The sequence below is a fragment of the Oryctolagus cuniculus genome, chromosome 2 (genome assembly GCF_051225735.1).
Source record: "Oryctolagus cuniculus isolate XC-2025 breed Fujian yellow rabbit chromosome 2, ASM5122573v1, whole genome shotgun sequence".
Taxonomy (NCBI): domain Eukaryota; kingdom Metazoa; phylum Chordata; class Mammalia; order Lagomorpha; family Leporidae; genus Oryctolagus; species Oryctolagus cuniculus.
The window spans coordinates 63,730,405-63,746,876 of NC_142868.1; the positions used below are offsets into that span (position 1 = coordinate 63,730,405).

Consider the following 16,472-nt stretch of genomic DNA (forward strand, 5'->3'; position numbering starts at 1 on the left):
AAGAGAGAGGTTATATTTTTCTGTTCTTTGGCAATTTAATATAAATAACATCATGAATAAGACATTCCACAGTGACAATTACTTCTCACCTTGGCTTCATCATTTAGGTAATTCCTAGCATTTGATGTTAGTTTATATTAAACAAATCAATACACATTCTGAAGGGGTATCAGTATACTCCACGTGCTAATGTTTCTCAAAGCTGAGACAGTGGTAGGAACCCTGCCTCCCTCCTCAGTCAAAGTTCTCCAGGGCTACAGAGCCAATGAGATTTATTGAGGGAGTTGGCTCACACTCTATGGAGGCTGAGAAGTCCTAGTACAGGTTATCAGTAAGTCGGAAAACCAGGGAAGTAGATCTGATGGCTCAGTACAAGTCCAAAGGCCTCAGAAGCAGAGGTAAGAGTGCAAGGATAGGTTGGAGGCCAAAGGCCTGAGAACCAGAAAAGCTGCTGGTCCAAGCTGTGGAGTCTAAAGACTGGGACACCTGGCATTCTGATGTCCACAGGCAGGAGAAGATGTGTGTCACAGTGCTAGGAGGGAAGAGTGGAGAGAGAGAGAATGAGAATGGATTTGTTTTTCCACTACCTCTGTGATCTGTCAGGGCCCTCAGCCAATTCCCTCGCCCTCTGCTACATTGAGTAAGGGTGGATCTTCCTCAGCTAGTCCACCAATCGCAAACCCGCCCAGAAATACCACTCTGCTGGTATCCCTTAGTCCAGTCAAGTTAAACATCAAACCCCATTTCTGCAACAGGGATGCGTCTTTAGTTTTTGTTTTTTTTTTTTTTTTGTTTTGTTTTGTTTTGTTTTGTTTTGTTTTTAACAGAGTGGACAGTGAGAGAGAGAGAGTGAAAGGTCTTCCTTTTGCTATTGGTTCACCCTCCAGTGGCCGCTGTGGCTGGCGTGCTGCGGCCGGCACACTGCGCCTATCCGAAGGCAGGAGCCAGGAGCCAGGTGCTTCTCCTGGTCTCCCGTGGGGTGCAGGGCCCAAGCACTTGGGCCATCCTCCACTGCACTCCCTGGCCACAGCAGAGAGCTGGCCTGGAAGAGGGGCAACCGGGACAGAATCCGGCGCCCCGACCGGGACTAGAACCCCGTGTGCCAGCGCCACTAGGTGGAGGATTAGCCTAGTGAGCCGCGGCGCTGCGTCTTCAGTTTCTTCTATGTTCCCATCATTTTGCTGCTCATGTGGCTGTTATCACACACACTCATGCACCCAACTGTACAAAAGTTTGCATGTGAGTCTTACAAACTGATTGATGGACATATAATAAATGGGGCAGCAGAATTTAGATTTAGATAAATTCATTCAGCAAATATTTATGGAGTATTTACTATTTGTTAAAAATGTCTTTGGGACTATGGATTCTGTGGGGGACAAAGCAGAAGTAGTGGACAGTAACCAATAAACAAAGCTTTTAAATGCAAATTTCAGTTTTAGTAGGTGTTACAATATATACCCCTACTAAATACACTAATACAGGGTGATGCAATAGGGAGTGAGCAGGGGGTAGGGAATGATTCCAAATTACCTCTGAAAAAGAAACATTGGATCTCTGAGAATGAGGCAGGGGAAAGGGACATGTGAAACTCCTTGCAGTGAGAACAAGCCAGGCACTCAGGTGCACATGGGCAGGAACCATAGCTGGAGAGCAGTGGGACGGGACGTGAGAGTGGGCAAAGACACAGACATGAACATTTTCTGCCATGGTTATGAGTTAGAGATTTTATTCTACTTAAAATGGGAAGTCTTCGGAAGGTTTAAGCTGCATGCGAGTTGATTGTTAGGAAGCTGGTGAGCAATAATTAGAAATATGGAACATCCTACAGCCGTGCTGATCCCTAGAAAGGAGAATTTCTCCTGGCACCCTGAGGCTCATTTGTGGGCTGTGATCCATCAGGAACACACTGGATAAATCCTGCCGATTTCCAAATTCTCACAAAAGCTGACACCTTGGCACATGATAGCTCGTTTGGAAGAGCAGGGATCTCAGGATTGTAGGGTTCTGTAAACAGTGGCAGCAGCCACACACGTAGGGCGGCCTCTATGAGTACACACAATGGAGTGAATCTGAAGTCCTGTGTCAGAGCTGCCCGCCTTCCTTCACATAGGAGAGCAGTCAGCATCGGTGGTGTCATCGCTGCAAACTACAACAATATGAGGCTTGCAGCTCCTGGCTTAGGTTGTGACATTTACTTCCCCTGAGTGTAGCAGGCCCCTTATCTAAGACGTCTGTGCTTGTGACAGACCATGGCCCTTATGAGTTCCCGCGGGCGATGGAGGGTGAGTCAGGAGCCAATTTATCAACATCGATGACTTGCTCTGATTTCGGTCCTATCACCACTCTTGGGCCGACTCATACAGCTAGCAAGCAATTAGCTGGTGTCCTCTCTCCAGCAGTTCATTCAGGTAAAGCAGCAGCAACTTTGCAAGCAGACTGAAAGAGTTCCATGGGAGATGGAACTCAGCAGCAGCCATAACCCTCCCCTGGCTTGATTGCTGTTGGAAAAAGGAATTAGGGGGTGTTAGCCTATCAGCTGTTGACCAGAGGGTGATTTAGCTCTCTGGCAGTGTCAGTTTTAACTTCCTACAACTTGCTGATGTCTGCAGCTGCTGTGTTGTAGTAGGAGTCTATTTTTGGCCAAAGATTTCGGAGGCAGTGGTAGTTTTGAAATGCCTAAGGCTTCTAAGCCAATTTGGAAAATTCAGGGGATTTGAATTGAATAAAGTCCTATAGATAGAACTCATCCTACGAATATTTTCATTGCAAAGGAAAGACCTAAAACCTATTTCTCTCAGGGTTTCCTCGTCTGGAGCATGTAATAACTTATTCATTGGTCTGACTTGTGTGTGGCAGCTGCAATTTTCACATGAGGCAGCTCTACAATAAGAAATCAGTTAGGAGTTTTGGGGTGATCTAGGCTCTCCCTTCAGTGTTTTGCTTTTGGAAAATTGGAGGCAAGAGCCAGAGTATGGGTACCCGTATGAATACCAACTCAGCGAAGGGAACCCAACCAGAGGATTCAGAGTGAAACAGACCTGCCAGCTGCAATGTGGGCTTCTAATTTGTCCCTTGAGATCCATTGTTCACCTTTCTGCACCCTGCTTGTTGCCCTGGGGCCTGACCCCTTTAGACTCCATCAGTGGGGTCCCTCCATCTCTAGCTTCCGTTGGTTTTAACCCATGGGAGACTAGTCAGACCTCACAGGGAGGAAGGAGATTGTGTTTGGGATATGTATTCCCCAGACCTGTCCCAAGTGGCCTGTGACATGGCACTGACCCTCTGCTAAGACCACAGCTCCCTCAAGGTAACCCTCTTCTACAACTGGAGACACTTTCTCTTAACTATCACAAAATGTCCCATAACTTTTGAGGTCAGGGAGTGGTTTCCCTCAGCCCTGCTCATAACTTTTAAAACAGTCCTTGAAGGATGGGTATTTGGCATAGTTGTTGAGATTTTGCTTGGGATGCCTGCGTTCTATATGAGAGTCTGCTTGCAATTCTAACTTCCCACTAATGTGTACCCTGGAAGAAAACAGGTGGCAGCTCAAGTAGTTGGGTCCTTTCCATGCATGTGAGAGACCTGGATTGAGTTCCAGAGTCCTGGCTTTCACCTGGCCCAGCTCTAGCTGTTGTAGGCATTTGGGGACTGAATGGGTAGATGGAAGATCTGGAGATCTCTCTCCCTCTCTCCCTCTCTCTCTCTCTCCCTCCCTCTCTCTCTCCCTCTCTCTTTCTCTCTCTATCTCTTCCACCCCCACCCCTCAATTTCTGCTGATTTTTAAATACAAATAAAAATTTTGAAAATACATAAATAGCCCCATATTAAACTCCCCTCAATTGTTCTATATGTGTTACCAGTTTTTATTTCTCTCATATTTAAATAATCCATGGCAATGTTTACAAAGGAATACATTTATATTCATGACCTCGACCTCTAAACTCGATATCCACTTAAATAGCCAATGTATCAATCTCAAGTTACATTCCAGACACAACTGGTGGATGATGAGAGTCATTTGGAAAGAGGAAGGCCTTGGGCATGTATACCTTGGATATTGCTGTCTGTAAGCTTAGTCATGGTACTGCATTCAAAATCACTGTCAATAGTCATAATCATTGCATGCCGATCAAGAATTGAAACTTGAAGCAATTGACATCCTAACCTGATAATTCCTTGCCTGTATGCACTTTGCTTGTTTCCGTTACCTTATGGGAACTTGATTGGATGGTTTGAGTTGATGTGATCATTTTTCACAGGTAAAATAGTTGGAAAATGGGTTCTTAATGTCTCCACGCACAAAGCTTCTTTCTCAGGAAAAGATTCACGACATCAGGAAGGAAATGCCTACACGAAGAGAAAATTTGTTTATAGTAACTCAATGTCCAGCTTCAATTTCATTATGTGTTGGGTAGGAATAATGAAAACACCTACCTCATGAAATCGTGAGGTTGCAAAATAATGTGTACCCACCCAGGACCCATGTGACTCCAGTAAATGTTACTTGCTATTGTGTAGACCAATTCATTCTTCACTGGTTCTCAAGTGGAAATTCTAAAATTTTTAATTTGTATCAATTTACTTGGATGGCAAGGTGAGAGAAAGAGAGAGAAAATGTGTGAGTACTCCCATCCACTGGCTCCTTCTCCAAATGTCCACAATGCCTGGGGTAGCTGGGCTGGGGATAAAACTGGGAGCCAGGAACTCAATCCAGGTCTCCCATGTGGGTGGCAGGGACCCAAGTACCTGAGCCATCACAAATGCCTGCCAGGGTGCGCAGTAGCAAGCTAGAGTCCCAGTTGCATTGTGGGCAGTTGGTACAATGGCCACAGGAAGCTGGAGTCACGAGTGACACAGCTACTCTGATGTGGGGTGTGCTGATATAACCACTAGGCTAAACACCCTCTCCCTCAAGTAGAAAAATTTATATTACTACTTACAGGAAAGTAGAAAATACTTGAGGATGTTGCGGTTACATATGCCTAGGTATTATTGTACCTTTGTAGTAAATGAAGCTCAAAGATGCTCTTCCTGTTTGCAGTTAACTTTTTTTGGCAGAGACTTATCATGAATCGCTTTAACCAAGGTTTGACTTGGCTTTGTTTTTTCTATGTGTGCTTGTTAAGGAGACAGAAGGACCACGAGAGAAGGAAAAACTATTAAGAAAGTTTGCAGTAATCACAGAGGTCAGATTGCTAATATAATTAAGAAACTAATGGTTGAAATTTAATGTGTGTGAAATTATTAACAAAAGATACAGGCATATTTTCATTTAGTGACCTCTTTTGTAGTCAGAAGCCACATTTTAAATAAATGTTCGCTGCTTAAGGTGCATAATAAATGAGCAGACAATTTTCTTTATGCATTATCACACAGGTTGTGGAGAAGCCTGAATACTTTAGGCCAAGGTCAAGGAAAATATTCATTTAATACCTTCTTCATTTCTTTGTTTATTTTCAGTTTTGTTCCATAGAAGAGTAATTTGACATGTTAACATTCATTTTCCCCCATATTTTAACACTACAATATAGAGAACAATAACATATCAATTAACTTTAATTACCCTCTAGCTTGCTTCCTCAGGTACCTGCCATCGTAAGCAGTGTGCTTTTATGAACAGCTACCTGACAGCAAAAAGCTCGGAAGGTCTATAAACTCCTTTTACAATTTCTGTCCAGGGCCTCCCACAAAAAATCATTTAATATATTCTTGTATGTTGCCTCATTTCTCCAATATTCTCAGAAGTCAAGATTTTATCATTTGTAACTGGATGTTAAAGATAGATTCACAGAGTCAAGAATGGAAAAGACCCAGCAATAGTAAAATGAACTCTCATTGCCCACGCAAGGAATTGTCTGTTCCATCAACTCCTACATTTGTACTAAACTAGGACTCACAGGTGAGGGGGCTGCTCCCTGTTTCATGGTTATTATGAAACAAGCAGCCGAGAAGGCAGCACTGAAAACCAGCTGTGCTCTTACCCCCTCTCATATTTCCAATCAAGCATACAATATCTTCCCAGCAATTCAGCTATCATACTTAGATTACTGTTTATGGCAAAATATAAACAATAATACAATGTGAAAAATATGACCCGAGGGGGTAAGGACCTGGTGCAGTGGTTAACAAGTCCTGGCCCCTCTGTTCCTGATCCAGCTCCCTGCTAATGCGCACCATCGGAGGCAGCGGATGATGGCTCAAGCACTTGGGTCCCTGCCACCCACATGGGAAACCCATAATAAGCTTGGGGCTCCTGGTTTTGGCCTGACTGTTGAAGGGCATTTGAGCAGTGAACCAATAGATGAACTATCTCCCCCTATCTGTCTATCTCTGTCTGTCTCTCTCTGGATCTTTGCTGTTCAAGTACAATGAGAATTAAAAAAAAATTGCATGCTGAATATTGTATAAATTCTAAGATGAACTCTGAGCAGCATTGGGCATGGAATTCACTGCCTGGGGGACTTCTCCAAGATGTGTGTTTCCCTGTGCTAGTCTGTACAGAGACATCCCACGTGGTCAGCTGGCTCTCTCAAGACTAGTCGTGAAGCAGGAGGCCACAAGGTCATGAATCATGCATGCGACCATTCCCCTTCTTCCTGCCTCATTCCTCTCTCTCTCTCTCTCTTTCTCACACACACACACTCTCATCCTTGCTGCTATCGGATTGCACCCACCAAATAAAGCATTAGCAACCAATCGATCAATAAAATATCAACAATCAAGACAGTTTCTTGAATGCTCCTACTTATAATAAATACTAGAGCAGTTCCCCCTTCCCACAGTGTTGCTTTCCAAGCTTTTGATTACCCATAGATAACCTTGCATGGTGCCAAGCCTTCTACTTGAATATACAGTACAACAAAATTACAGTACAATAAAATATTGTGAGGGAGACCACCTTCACATAACTTGTTACTGTAATATGCTATTATAATCAGTTATGGTTATATTACTTACTAATTACTAATCTATACTGTCTATAATTTGTAAATCTATCATTGTTACAAGTATGTATGCATAGAAAGAAATCCCTATAGGGTTTGGTTCTGTCTGTGGCTTCAGGTGTCAACCGGGAGCCTTCCAACGCATCTCCTGAGGGTGAGAGGAGACTACAGTGTGCTGTGGCTATTGTGTGATTGGTGATTTAAGCACAACACTGGCTCTGTGATAATGATCCTATAACTTAGGTTTGCCTTTGGCCCCCAACTTGGGACAGTCTCACTCTTCAATACTTTCCAAATTCTGTTCAATCCCTGGCTTGTAGGTAGCTAATGAGCTCATTCTTCCTTTAACTCTCCCAGAATTAGTTCATAAATTAGGACACATTAATAGGCTAATACACATTATAAACCCAATGTGTTACCCTTTCCCACAGCATTATGGTTTGCAGAAGGAACTTACTATAAGGCCAGTGATTAACCCCAACTAATTCATTTCTAATAGTAAAACTTCAGGCACAATGGTATATTAATCATTATGGGAGTAACTTTGGATACAAAAGAACTTTTTTGATGTCATTGAAATCATACATGTCCAGTGAAAAATTTAGGGTTTGTTCTCCACAAGCCCTGGGCTTGAATGTCAACTTTGTTCTTTTTGAGCTGTGTAATATTAGATAATTCTCTATGCCTCAGCTGTAAGATGAAGAAACACTGATACATACCTCATAGGCTCTTGATGGGATGAGCCAGTAGAAACATTCAGATGTTAAGCAATTTAATGTTTGCAATCTAATGGTAGAATGTCTACAGTCTGCATAGTTGTATATATTATAGGACACAGTGATGAAATACCTATAATGAGGCAGTATTCTTACAGTCTTCTGAATAAAGGCATTGTCATTGCTCTTTATCTGAGTGTAAGTACTCAACGAGCAATGAATTTGCCTCTTTCACATTCTGAGCAACTTTGGACAGGTGTGGGGTTGAGGCCAACGCTTTTGGCGAAGTAAGCATCCATCATGCAACCAGCGTGGCATCAATTGCTTGAACGCCTACATCCAGCAAGATAGATGAGGTTACACTTCAGTAACAGAGGACCCCAGCTCTCGGACTACAAGTCCATCTGGGATCAGATGGGGGCTGTTTGCTTTGCCCCCACCGCAGAATGCAGGCTTATGGAACCAGCACATACTGGCAAATCGAATGAGAAAGGTGAAAGGTGTCTAAACCCACACCAGCTCTTAAGGCTCTCACTCATATTTCAGTGGTCAGAGTCAATAGCATGGCCACTTCTACCTTTGAAGAAGCAGAGGAAGGGTGTTTTACCACGGTTTGACGAGATCTGGAGCAAAAGACTGGAGAATAATCCAGTGACTGCCATGATGAGTGCCCAGCTGTTTTCATCCATTGTGCTTTGTTTACCAGGACCAGAAAATATATCCTATGCCTAAGATTTTTACTATGCAGTAAGGACACCATATTAATGAAATTAAAAAACTACTCCATCCACAGTTAGAAGGCGTCTGAGTTATGGTAACATCAGGTGGCGTTCACATGTGCGTTTTCTCTTTATGTTTTCCAAGTGCTCTATTGTTGGGTAAAGAACTACCCTGACACTTAGTAATAATTAAAGAAGCCCCAGGCATTTGCTCACGATTCCACACCTTGGGCCAGGCTCAGCACTTCCACATCTTGGCCAGGCTCAGCGCTCAGCAGGAGAGTCCTCCCTTGATCTCTGTTGAGGTCATTCATGTAGTAGCAGTGATGGCTGGAGAGTTCAAGGTGGCCTCACTTCTCTGCCGTTGACCTTGGCTGGTGGCCGAGCCTCCTTTTCCAAGCTCTTTCTTCTTCAAGGAGTCTATTCCAGGACGCTTTATCCAGTAATCTCAAGACAACAAGAGGGAAAGTATGATAGCAGAAAACCTTAGTGAGAAGCTAAGAATAACAACATGAATTTCATTGCATTCTGTTCAGCCAACCACCCCAGGGCCAGTGATCCAAGGGAGGGGAAATAGGCTGTGGATGGGAGCTAGAGCAGAGTCACTCACGTGGCAAAGCAGTGTGATCCAGGCATGGGAGGAACTGTTTGGTCCATCCTGGCAAGCAGCCTGCCACACTTGCTGGGCGTGGGGATCGGCAGGGATTTTATGCACTGACCAGAGAGTGGATATCCAGCCCAAAAAGGTACCACAATTTTTGTGAGACTTCTCAACGGGTTTGTTTCTGTTACAAAAGACTGCAGTCTGGAAAAATAACTGCAAATGTAGTTTCCATTTGTGGGAAGTGAGAGCTTTTCCCGTGATTGCATTTGTACGTCCTGCCAGCCAGCTCATTACGCCATCACCGCAACTCGATCTGCCTGCTTGGGTAGCTTACGAGTAACTGATTTTTTTTTATTCATTTTTTTTGCAGTTCCTAATTCTGTTTTTCCTTTTGTGATAGTATTGTAAACCACCTCAAAAATTTTGTGGAATGGGAATCCAACCCTTTCCTCCAATTCAAACAGTGATCAGCACCACCTATTTCAAGGATTGGTGTTTTGTTTTTTGTTTTTGTTTTTTATGTTTTTTTGCTGTGGCCATTTCTTTTCTGAGGTCTATATAAAAGTGGAGACATGAATAACCAAACCCATCTGTTTCTCTGTGACCTCATGTGATAGAGAGAAACAGGAAGCCAAAGCCATTTTTGCAAATTTTTGCCAAGTGAGCTCATTCAATTTTTGGATCACACCTGGTTCTGCCATAATTGGGTGAACTGAAGAAGCATACGGATGGAGGCAGGCAGAGATGGAGAGGAGAGGCAGTGGCAGAGGGGATGCTGTGTGTGTGACGGCTGTCAGGAAGCCATGTAGTACAGGCAGAGAGCCAGGGAAGGGCATGGCGCCGGGGCAAGGACAGGACCTGAGCACAGGGACAGCTCCAATGGACAGTTCCACCAGCTTTGGGCTTTGACCCTGAGAATTTACCCTGCAAATATTTCAGCTGGAAAGTGCCATAATCAGAGACATATTTAAAGATCACTGAAAGTGTTATAAGAAAAATAAATCGATCCAGGACTAGATGGAAGCAGAGGAAGCCTAGTGTGTGGAATCCAGGGGCAAGATGCTGGTGCCGGGAAACTAGACCAGTGGCAGAATCTATGGCTCATTGACACAATAAATGTGGGAGGAGAGAAAGGGTCAGTGAAAAACCTTGAAGTCCCACCTGACTTTATTGGATGATTAAGAAGGGTCAAGCACAAGAAATTGTGTAAGGAAAGTCCACACTTCTAATCTAAGGCAGTGGGAGGTTTACAAGTTGGAGTTCCCAGGGGTGCTTAATACATTGGGGCATAGAAAGAGAATATTAAAACGACTATGCACATTTTGCTAAAATGTAAGAAACTTAGATCTTTTACTACTTACTATTGAGATGAATAGTAACATGCTATAAATTGTCGCTCCCCCTCTTCATGGAGGAACGACACTAAACCCTGCGCTGTTCTTTTGTCTGCTCGGCCCTCCCCGGGTTTGCTGCTGGTTCTTCCCGGGCTGGCTACCGTCCCTTCCACCTCCGTGGAAGGGCGGTTCCCCCTGCCACTTTCCCCTCTTCCGCGGGGGAGCGGCACACCGCCGGCCGGCTCTCTCGGGGGCTGCACAGGTGTTCCTTCAGATAGATGTTCCCCTTAGATGTTCCTGGTGCATGTTGTCTCTCTCCTCCTTTATAGTCCTCTTCCACCAATCCCAACTCGGCTGCCCACACGCCGAGTACGCTGCTCTCCTCCAATCAGGAGCAGGTCCTGCTGTTTATTGGTTGAACTGGAGGCAGCTGTATAGAAGCTGTTTCCTCCTCTCCCAGCGCCATATTGTGGGAGAGCAGATGCATAGAATAAGTCTTAATTCCAGTAACTTAGTCTAGTCCGAGTTGCTCCCAGTTGCTCCCCACAATAAATACTCATACATTAAAGTGTGCATGAACAAGTGTTTTTATGGATGGGGTTGCTGTATTAATTTTCTCCTGTTGCCTAGTAAACTGCCACTTCTGCAACAGCTTAAGACAGCACCCACTTGTCTGTGCACCATTTTGTAAGTCAGATATCTGGACACAGGTCTGTGAGTTCTCGGAAATCCAGGAGTGAGCCAGCTGTTGTCTTTATAGCTTTAGCTAAGGATACATCCGTTTCCCTGACAGCTCTTGGGCTATTGGCAGAAACCATGTCCTTGTGGTTGTAGGCCCTTTAGTGTCCTCTTGGCTTGGGGCTAGAGACCACCTTCAGGCCCTACAGTCCTGTCTCAGCTCTATGACGAACTTCCCATCGGCTCTCTCATGTTCTAGTCTTTTCCTGCAGAAGAACTGAATCTCTTCTAAAGGCTCACCTGCTTAGGTCAGGCCCACCCAAGATAATCCCCCTTTTGATTAATTCAAAGTCAGTTATATTGGTAGCTTAATTGCATCTGAAAAATCTCTTTATCTTTGTTATATAAACAATCTAGTCATTATATTCCCAGGCCTACTGTGTCAAGGGGATAGGATTACACAAAGCATATGCACTGGCGGGTGGGAGTTTTGGGGGCCATTTCAGAATTCTGCTTGTCACAGGTGTGTGTCCAAAAGGTGTGGTATTCACTACTCTAATCCATCAACTTTTTGATGGATTTTAAAGAGCCTTTCAGCTCTATGATCATGTAGGTGTTCAGAAGAAAACAAATTCCAAAATAATTAGTGCATAAAAAAGAGTTTTATAAAATAAAACCTAAAAATTAGTTTTGAAAATATTAAGTGAAGTAGTTGTCAATATTTTAATTTGGGTACACAGAAACACAGGAAAATTAGATCAATATCATAATGGAAAGTCAGTCTTTTTTTCAAAAAAGATTTACTATTTATTTATTTGTTTATTTAGAAAGCAGAGTTCCTGGAGGGAGGAGAGAAAGGGAGAGAGAGAGAGAGATCTTTGATCCACTGGCTCACTCTAAATGGCTATAACAACCACTGCTTGGCCAGGCCAAAGCCAGGAGCCAGGAGCTGCATCTATGTCTCCCATTGGGTGGCATGGGCCTGAGCACTTGGCCATCATCCACTGCTTTCCCAGGTATATTAGCAGGGAGCTGAGTCGGAGTGGAGAAGCTAGGACTTGAACCAGAGCTCACATGGGATGCTGCTGTTTCAGGCAACAGCTTCACCTGATGTGCTCTGGCCCCCAGAATCTTTCTTTAGATCTCCATGGGATCCCCATTGTGTCTCAGTACAAATCATGCATGATCTCAATTTTAACAGCTATTTCTCCAGTGTACTCTAATATCCTTTGGTTTACCTCATTCTTAGATGTTACCTTCTTTTTTTTTTTAACTTTTATTTAATGAATATAAATTTCCAAAGTATGACTTATGGATTACAATGGCTTCCCCCCCATACCGTCCCTCCCACCCACAACCCTCCCCTTTCCCACTCCCTCTCCCCTTCCATTCAAGATGTTACCTTCTTAATTCCCCAAATGTCTCCTTATCAAAAGCTCCCCTGTTTAGAAGGAGATGATTCAGAATATGACAGCACTGTAGCAGCAGGCACTCCTCAGGCAAACCAAACCACATCAGCAAAACAAATTAGTCCTACAACTGATCCCGGTAAGGATCATTTTGGGTTTGTCCTGTTTCCCTGACTTAAGGGATAAGGAGATGCTAAATAATAGCTTGAGCTGAAGGCACTCTCTATCGCGGTAATGGCTTTGGATTCCTGTCCAAAATGTAGCTATCCTTCAAAAAGTAGCCCAATTCCTCTTCCCTGGGAGGACGTTGAGAGTGAGCCAGCTCCATTTACCCCGCATGGCTATTAATCTCACACGGCTGAGAACCGTGCAGTTACCACTCTGAATCACCCTCAGCAGCAATCTGATAGTAGGCTGGCTCGAAGCACAGTTGGTTGATTCATGGATCAATATTAAAAAATTCAAAGGCTGGTTATCTGAAGGAAATCACCAAAGATATGAAAGCTTATGGAGGCTATGGTTGCCATGTAGGAAATAATCTCTAGTTCAACACCTATTTGTGATCCTCAGGTGCAAATGAGTTACAGTTCACATAAAGACTTACAAATGTGGGTGGTAGAGCACCTGACTTTATTATAGTCTTTTTCCTTCTTTTGTAGTCAGGTGCAAACAAGTCCCCGGAGGAATCACACTCCTAAAAGTGGAAGATGCTTCCAGAACTATTATGGTCTCTGTGCTTTCCCAGGAAGTATACTCCATGTGCCTGAGCCCTAAATAAGAATTACAAAGTTGTCATAGTCCAGGGCTAATCTGAAAGATGTCTGTTGATCTGATTTTGTCTGGGACCAGAGGATCATGACTACAGGGAAATATTTAGGGGAAAATGGATTCTGTAGACTCTGAACCAATGTCTGAAGGCACATTTTCTCAAGAGATTTCCTCCGGAATGAGTTTTTGGAATTTATGCCCAGAACGTTTTAACACATGGAACATAAATTTGGTTTAGTAATGTTTGCTCCCGCCCACAACCAGGTTCAGCAAAGCATGCAATTGTCCACTTTGGGGTACTAAATCGAGGCGTGCCAGCCTCTGCAAGACACTAAACTATGCTCTTTATCAATTCCTCTATGCAATGTGCTAGTTTATATTTAAGGTCATGCTGCCATTTTATCCAGAGAAAGTGAAAAATAGCTTCTCTTTTTTCCCTTTCTTCTATATTCGTGATTCACTGTTAAAGGAAAAAATATGACTTCCATCTTCAATTCAGCCACATTGATAGTCTCAGTCTAACACACTGATGGTAGGTAGCATTTGGCAATGATCACATTCAGTTAACAGATATTCTGTCTTGTCACAATTTAGAATGCCTGATGTTTAGAAGAGCTGTAACCTTATTTACATATTTGCCTTTGCCAACTGTAAATTTCCCTTTTATCGTTGTTGGCCTTATGGGGCTGTAAACATTTGCCATTTGCTCCTTGGAAGTTCACTACGGGTAAGCAATATTGAAGTAACAAATGTGGCCTTGTTTCTTCAATCTTTCGAAAAAAAGAAAAAGTCAGTCTCTCCAAAGGATCCATTTTCAATGTGCATGTCTGTCTCATTCTTTTCTTTTTAATTCAGTTTTTTTCCAAAAAGCTTTCTTTCCTTTATAGCCATTTATAATTGAGGGGAAAGGTGTGAAATACTTGTTTCGCACAGCATACCTTGCAAATGCAAGCCATATGCTATCTGTTTTCCTATGTATTTTGTATCACTAGTACCATATGCCTCAAGTGATTGATCTTACCGTTGTGAGGAAGCTAAGGATACATATATTTTAAGTCTCTCTTGTAGGAAATAAGATATCCTTCTATTGCTCTTTCAGATTAATGTGCTAAAAGCCTCTTCTCATCTCTAATGGATGATCCATAATTTACATCAAAATTTCAATCACTTTAAATTAATATAGCCATTTCCTTAATGAGTCTTGTTATTAGAATCTGCTCGGATTTCCACAAAGCAATCCAGTCATGGCTGCTTACAAGTTTTTGTTGATATGAAATCTGAAGTCACAGTATTTTTTAGTTTTTGAAATTAATTAATAAATTACTTGCATTATTTAAAAATAAATATCCTCCATATATTCCTTTATGATTAAAAACATTCTGTATTCTTCACCATCATTTTTTTCTTCTACTGGATTTCACAAGAAGCATGAAAAGAAAAAAATACATATTCTACTAAAACTATTATAAAAGTATTATAAGAATCATCTCTAAGAATAAGATTGTTTATGATTGTGCCCATGAGATTTGTAAGCATAGGTCACGGTAATTCTGATGGGATTTAGCAGTCAAAATTTTCTCTGCATCAGCAGAAGAATGTGTGTGGGCATAGCAAATTAGAAAGTGAGAGATGAATTTCTGTGACCTAAATTTTTATCGTAATTGTTCCATAATTAAAATTGCACCTTTATACTAGTTCAGCTAATTATGGCTATAACTACCTGGTGTGTTTACTCCATAGTGAAAATGAACACTGATATACTACTGATCACAGCCAAACACGGAGTTGAAAAACTAATCAACTATCCTGAGAGTCTTCAGGACTCAGTGTATAGCAAATGGCCAAGGTTCATGTAGGAGGCTGTCTTAGCACATGCTGAGAGAAATGTGGAAGGAAGCAATCCACTTCGCTGAGATGGACTAAGAGACTAAAGGTCTTATTTAAATGGGAAGCATGAGTTTCACCACCTAGATTCCCCCATGAAACCTGTTCGGGGAATTCCTTCTGTAACACAGTGACTTTCAAACTGGCTCCAGGAGCCACTGGGGTACCATGGAATCTTCTAGGGGCTGAGGGTAGAAAGGAGCAAGGCCCACCAGCACCACCTCAAGCTGGAGCAGATCCTCTCCTTCAGACTGGTTATCATACTAGCTGTCCTTGTAGAAAGGGCTCAAGAGCTTTTAAAAACAGTTGCGAAGCACTGTGATTACATGGATCTCTGGATGGAGCCAGGGCATCCTCAGATATACAATACCACCAGGAGGGTCACCATCAGGGCTGCAACAGGTTCAGCCACTCTTGTGGCTTGGAGGATTCAATGCCATGTGATCCTTCTTCCCTGCTAATGTGAGTATTTAGCTACATATACATACATGCTGCACACAAGCATAGACAGACACATACTTACTATACATATGCTCACATCTGTGTATTTCTATGTATGAGGGTACTCAAATAGCTTTGGAAAATGGAATTAAAAGATAATTGTGGTTTTGCACACAAAATTTGAGATCCGTATGTTACCGGAGAAGCAAAGGGTCCTTGTCTTCATGCAGGAAAGAATTCAGGCGTGAGACAGAAAGCAACATAGCAAGGTTTATTAGGGTAGGGACATCCATAAGAACAAATGGGCACCTCTCCAGGCAGGACCTGAGAGAGAGTGTGTAGTTCACATTTAGGCTGGGGATTTTAAGGGGATGGGTCTTGCCTTCCCTCCCCCTCTCCTTCTTGTTGGATGTAAATACTTTTCCCATTGAAGTTATCAGACAGGGGAAGCCTGGCTGGCATCGCCCTGCCTTAGAGGAAGGATGGTTATCAGGTAAAAGTGTGGGACCCCCTGGAAGGTCATCAGGATCCAGGCAGGACATTTGAAGTGCAGATACTGAGCTGCACCTGGAAGGTTATCAGGATGACTTTGAGATGCGGATGCTGGACCTCTGTAGATGTCAGTTCCTTAGGCCTTTGTCACACACACATAAGCTCATTTCTGACTTCCTACCTAACACATACATGTATAACTTTTTCACAAAAGGCATTTTCCCCCGAGCTGTTTCCATGAACTGATCCCTCACATCTACATGAGAGAGGGAGCGAGGGAAAGAGAACACCACATATTATTAACCACCTGTTGTGTCCCTGGGGCTGTGCTAAACAGACATGGTACTTCCCCCAACAGAAAGGAAAACAAAAAGTAAACAGTAAGCAAATGAACTGAGTAGTTACAGATGTCAATGCTGGTCTAGATAAAATGAAGACAAGGCCATGATAGATTACAGGGATTGTGGGACTGGTTACGTG

At 43.0% G+C, this 16,472-nt stretch overlaps 1 protein-coding gene and 1 long non-coding RNA gene across 7 annotated transcripts in view; one reads left to right on the forward strand and one right to left on the reverse strand.

Annotated features, from left to right (window-relative positions):
- LOC138848472 (uncharacterized) overlaps window positions 1–16,472 on the forward strand; it is a 749,635-nt gene that overhangs the window by 327,413 nt on the left and 405,750 nt on the right. The gene's annotated exons all lie outside the window — the stretch shown is intronic.
- Window positions 1,447–10,679, reverse strand: LOC149127772 (uncharacterized). The gene is made up of 4 exons (XR_016229594.1): window positions 10,348–10,679; window positions 8,609–8,829; window positions 4,212–4,350; window positions 1,447–2,501 (listed from the first exon to the last, which is right to left on the reverse strand). It is a non-coding gene; the product is annotated as an uncharacterized LOC149127772 (long non-coding RNA).